The 6450-nt window shown below is 33.7% G+C and overlaps 1 protein-coding gene across 1 annotated transcript in view; it reads left to right on the forward strand.

The window, feature by feature from the left end:
- Nucleotides 1–298: 298 nt before the first annotated feature.
- The window catches only part of LOC125032542 (major facilitator superfamily domain-containing protein 6-like), a 43608-nt gene continuing 37456 nt past the window's right edge, over nt 299–6450 (forward strand). The window contains exon 1 of the mRNA XM_047623736.1: nt 299–351. The gene's annotated coding sequence lies outside the window, so the exon portion shown is untranslated. The remainder of the gene's footprint in view (nt 352–6450) is intronic.

Genomic DNA, 6450 nt, shown 5'->3' on the forward strand with positions numbered 1-6450 from the left:
TATTTTTTTTTTTTTTTTTTTTTTTTTTTTTAAGTGGAAATTGAGGTTTTCTTGTTCTGTAAATGATACTGATTGTTTTCCTATTTTGTTAAATAATATATGATATTCTTATTCTATAAACGATGATAGAGATTTTCCTCTCTTGTAAATGACAATGAAGATTTACTCCTTTAGTAAATAATAAGGAAAAAAATCACGTATTGTAGCTAATATCGCAAAAAATAAAATCGATTCGATTGACCAGAATTCCATAAAGAAATCAATTTCTTTGCATCACATCAAACACTTTCTACCTTTCAGAACTTGGCGTCGCGACCTGACTTGACCTGATCTATATATCCAAGTGAGAAGGTGAGTGAGGCGTGAATGAGGTGAGCGAGTGGCCGCCAGGTGGCGTGGCACCTTTTATGACCACGAGGGAGGTTAGGTGTCCCGGGGCGTGACGTCATGGAGGTGTTATGACGTCAGTTGGGGTCTTGTGACGTCATGGCTGCCCCTTTTTTTTTTCTTTTTTCTTTTTTTTTTTTTTATAGCGTCGTATCGATTGTTCTGACTTTGTGTTGTGCATAAACACGCACGGGCTTGTGTGTGTTTCTTATGTATGTATCTATATTCTTTTTTTTTCTCTCTCTATATATATTTTATTTACACACACACATCTCGTATGTGTGTGTGTGTGTGTCTGTGTATATGTGTGTGTATATATATATATATATATATATATATATGAATGGTGAAAACACTACCGTGTTGATACTATGGTAGAAAAACCCACAATATGAAACTATATTTATTTAAATAAATCCAGTTTTATATTGTGTTTTTTTCTACCATATATATATAGCTATATATATATATATATATATAATATATATGATATATACATACATACTTGGAAAAACACACACACACACACATATATATATATACATTTATATATATATATATATATATAAATATATATGTGTGTGTGTGTGTGTGTGTGTGTGTACACACACACACACACACACACACACACACACACACACACACACACACACACACACACACACACACATACATGCATAAAGACACACATATAGATATTGATCTCTTACGCATACAGTATGCAAACTTTTACAGATTTTACACACGCACGCATCCCCCCCCCCCCCCCCCCATCTTTACACATGCACATACATGTATTTGCATAATCATTAGTTTTTTTCGTACCGTTCACGAACAAAAAAAAAAAAAGAAAATTCTTCTCTATTTTCTCTTCGTTGTTTCGTTTTCCCTTTTCCTTTCTTCCACTTTCTTTGTCTCCCTTATTCGCTTTTGTAATTTTCTTCCTGTTTGTTTTCTCTTTTTTCTCCTTTCTTCCTCTTTCTTATTTATCTCTTTCGCTTCTATCACTTTCTCCTTATCTCTATTTTCTTTATTCTCTTCCTCTCCTCTCTTCCCATCTCTTATCTTTCTTCCCTTTTCTACCCACTTCATCCTTTCCCCCCTTATTCCTCTCTTCCATTTTTTTATCACCTTCCTCTTTCTCATCTCTTTCGCTACGCTCTGCCTGCATATTGTTTACAAAAGCGTATAATTCAAAACAAAAAAATCCAAAAAAAAAACGGACACATAAATCCTAATTAATTCTCATATATAATTAGCGACCCAAAACCTGCATCTCCATTTCCACGTGGTTTGTGACGCGTGACGTAATTGGCGTTAATTTAGATGTAATTAGTTACGTCTCTAGCGTGTCTCGCGAAGGCAACGCCATCTCCAGGAATAGGAGGAAGAAGGGGAGGAGGAAGAGGAGGAGGAGAGGGAAGAAGATTTTATATATATATATATATATATATATATATATATATATATATATGTATGTATATATATATATATGTATATATAAATGTTTGTGTGTGTGTGTGTGTATATATACATACATAGGTATACATACATACATACATATATATTATATATATAATATATAATTTAGTGTATATAATATATTATATTATACATACATACATATATATATATATATATATATATATATATATATATATATATATGTATATATGTGTGTGTATGTGTGTGTGTGTGTGTGTGTGTGTGTGTGAGTGTGTGTGTATTTATTTATTTATTTATGCATTGCTATTGTTATTGTTGTTGCCGTTGTTGTTGTTGTCATTATTATTGTCTCTGTTGTTATCATCATCACTCATTACCAATCATCGGTTAGCTTTATCATCGCTATCATTACTCACTATTATTAATGCTATTTAAATTATATTTAGGATGAGTTACATGCACATTGCATTTATGACCTGGCGAGAGTTTAAAAGGTGTCTTTGAACGTCATTTTCCCGCCATTTCTCTTCACGGTGCGTCCGAAAGCGTTCACGACTCTCTCCCTACGTTTGTTTAATGAAGATGACTCTCGTAAAGATTTATCTGTGACCTCTTTGGCTTCGGCTCCCGGTCGTTTTCTTTTCCGGCAGATGTTTTATTATTAGGGGAGAGGGCTTAGATAAAGCGTCCACCTCGTAAAGGCTGTCAAATAAACCCTTCAGAGCAGGTGTTTGTTTGCGTGGAAGATGGCTTCGCCGATATCTGACGTTCGGTTTATTTATACCAGATTTTCGGCTTTTGGGTTTACGTTGATGAGATCGGGGCTGATATATACTTTTTGTTTTTTATTTCGTTTTATATTTGGGCTGGTTTAGTAAGTAGAATGTCAAAGTCTGGATGGAAAGCAACTCTAAATCTTATTTTGTCTTAAGGAGCGACCTATGAAGCAGATATATCTCTCTGGCTATATTCCCTAGGTTTAATATGCTATGAATGTTTTTTCTTAGTGCCTAAGGTGTTCATTTTGACGGAATGCTATGGGATATTTCACATAGCATTCAGAGATGAGTTAATAAAGATTTTTTTTTTTTCCTGAGTAAAATATTGAGTTAATTTTTGACTTGAGTGTTTTTTTCTGCTAGTCGAAACAATAGAAAATATATATATATATATATATATATATATATATATATATATATATATATATATACAACTCAGCCCGTTTTTATAATCAGCTGACACTCAATACTTACGTTTACACATGTCTAGATTTATAATAATAAACAAACTTAAAGACAAAATAATAATTGATCTGCGCCTCTTTATTATTATTATCATTATTATTATTATTATCATTATAATAATAATAATAATAATAATAATAATTATTATTATTATTATTATAGAAACCACTAGAGCGAAATTCACACCGTATTTCACCGGATTTTCTGAACCCGTAAAGCGTACAAGAGAAAAAGGGAACGAAAATCAAAAAATATATATTTATATGATCTCTTAGAAGATAACAGAAGGCGATGCTTTAATTCACTTTGGACAAGCTTTTGAATGCGCTATCCATTGATGCTTCGATAAAGCTAAACACGTTTAACTTTACCGTTTTATTTATGAACAGACGAAAGGAAATGAAATATTCACCCTCCTTGGGAATATTGAAGAGTATCCCATCCTTTGGAGCATTAAATTGAAAGATTATTCAAATAGGTTAATGCGTGATGGATATATAGCACAGATGCGCTTAAAATCTTCGTACCCATATTCTTCTTTTTAAGGATAAGGCAGAACAGAATCACGTATCCTAGTTCGCAGAAAGCTAGAAAGATCCTGCATGGGACTGCTCGAAAACGCTAGCGAATTCGTGATATTTACCTGCATCGTGTAGAACGGCATAACAGCTTGCGTTTTTATCAGCTTGAAATTCGCTCTGGGATAGTATGTGACAGAAGACAAAAGAAGCTTGCGTCTAGCGTCAAAGGTAGTGTAGTGTAATCCGGTCTTATACACACGCAGCAAACAAACAAACACACACACACACACACACACACACACACACACACACACACACACACACACACACACACACACACACACACACACACACACACACATACACACACACACACACACACACACATACACACACACACACACACACACACACACAAGTCAAGAAACAAGCACACCCACATACACAAGCAAACGCACACACACAAGTAAAACAAACACACACACGCAATTACCTTTCAGTGAGCCACCCTTTTCAGAATCCGTCTCCCACACTTGCCATCAGCTGATAGCGCCTGACAGTGATCACGGTTTAAATGGCGAGATACATTGTCGTAAATAAAACGTTGTTGACGCCGGTGAAATGAGATATATATATATATATATTTTTTTGTTTTTTGTTTTTTTGCACGCACTTTTTTTTAAAATATGTTCGTATGTATTATTAAGTTCTGGAGAGCATTTGCTTGCAGGCACTTGGTCAATGAACTTTACGTAAAGGATGCATTATATACAATAAAAACTTACATTTTACTTATTTACTTATACGTATTTGTATATTTATTTTATATGACACCTGTGTTTACTTTTATAATTTGTGAATAAGTGTTTATTGGAAAATACATATATGATATAATATGGATATGTGAATGATTTGGAAAATTTGTCACCGTGAAAGGAATATTCAGAATAAAATGAATAGATAGAATGATGAATAAATAAGAGGACGCAGATAAATAGATATAAAGATAAAGTAAATAGATAGATTGATAGATAAGAGAATAATGAGATGAAAAAACAATAGATGCAAAGATGGATATACATTCAGTGAGAAAGAAATGCATTTTGAATAGGTCGTTAAATCTGTTGATAGATAATGAAGTGTCCTGAGTTCAGAATTGATACGTTCCTCTCTCTGTTTATCTCTCTCTTTCTTTCTCTTTCTCTCTCTTTCTCTTTCTTTCTCTTTCTCTTTCCCTCTCTCTTTCTCTTTCTCTTTCTCTCTCTCTCTCTCTCTCTCTCTCTCTCTCTCTCTCTCTCTCTCTCTCTCTCTCTCTCTCTCTCTCTCTCTCTCTCTCTCTCTCTCTCTCTCTCTCTCTCTTTCTCTCTCTCTCTCTCTCTCTCTCTATCATCATCATCATCGTCATCGATATTATCATTATTATTATTGTTGTTGTTGTTGTTGTTGTTGTTGTTGTTATTGTTGTTGTTATTATTATTTTGCTGTTATTATCATCATCATCATCATCATCATTATTATTATAATAATCATCAGTATCGAATTTACCTCCGTCTTTATTTTCACAATCCCACAATACACAAAACAGCATTACATACTTTTTCTTTTTTTCATCTCTCCCGAAGAATGTAAACTTGCAAGGCCTTGGTCATGAATTACTGCATGACACTAGGCATTTTTTTTTTTTTTGGTAGTCTAAAATTCCGCATTGGCAAGTGACACGTACAACGGCCAGGCAGTCATGAGATGTTGCCGTAGTCATGCGAACCCGCCGGACGAGAGAGACGCATGGCGCACGTATTTTTTTCCTGGTTTTTCCTTTTTGTTTATTTTGTGGTTATTTTTTACTGTTTTTGTGTTTTTGTTATTGTTGTTGTTGGTGTTATTGTTATCATTTTTGTTATTATTCTTATTATTCTTATTATTATCATTATAATTATTGTTATTAGTAATGTTATTGTTATTCTTATTCTTATTATTGTTATTGTTATTGTTATTATTATTATTATTAATATTATTATTATTATTATTATTATTTATATTATTTATTTATTTTATTGTTGCTGTTGCTATCCTCATCGTCATGATAATTAACAATTTCATTGATAGAATTTAATTTACCTTTATGAGCAGATTATATAGTAAATGCTAACTGTAATTTGACATTTTTGTAAAGGCTGTATTGTCGCGAAATTCAAATTTGCGTTTACATAAAGGGGGGGGGGGAAATGTCATTTATCTTTCTAGAACACAAAGAGTCGCTGAAAAAATAAATACCCTTATAAAAAAAAAAAAAAAAAATTCACCCAAAATCGAGGAAAGAATTGACAAACAGAAAAAAAAAAATAAAAAAATGGAGAGTTCGTTGACCGTTTATCCGTTTTGAAAATCCCGCCACGAGAAACGGTCGCAGATTGACGTGACTTGTATCTCATTTTAGCGCAATTCATCGTCGAAATGCGTGTGTAATATGCCAGAAACAGATGACATCAGGCTTAAAGAGATAAGGAAAACACACAACAAAGGAGGACATTCATGTAAAAACACACACAATAACATAGGTGCAATGATAAAGGAAATATTGCCTTATTGTTATTCAGTTCACGAGAGACAATCTTATTCTCGGACTTTGACACCGGGAAGTCTCTCCGGCGTCTGACCTCTCGACCTTTTCTTAGTACAAGAATAGGAAAATGGAAGGATAGGGAGAGAGGGAAGGAGGGATAGGGAGAAGGGGAAGGAAGAATAGGAAGGATAGGGAGAGAGGGAAGGGAGAATAGGGAGATACAGAAGGATGAATAGGGAGAGAGGGAAGGGAGAATAGGGAGAAGGAGAAGGAAGTATAGGGAGAGTGG

This window comes from Penaeus chinensis, chromosome 14, assembly GCF_019202785.1.
Source record: "Penaeus chinensis breed Huanghai No. 1 chromosome 14, ASM1920278v2, whole genome shotgun sequence".
Classification (NCBI taxonomy): domain Eukaryota; kingdom Metazoa; phylum Arthropoda; class Malacostraca; order Decapoda; family Penaeidae; genus Penaeus; species Penaeus chinensis.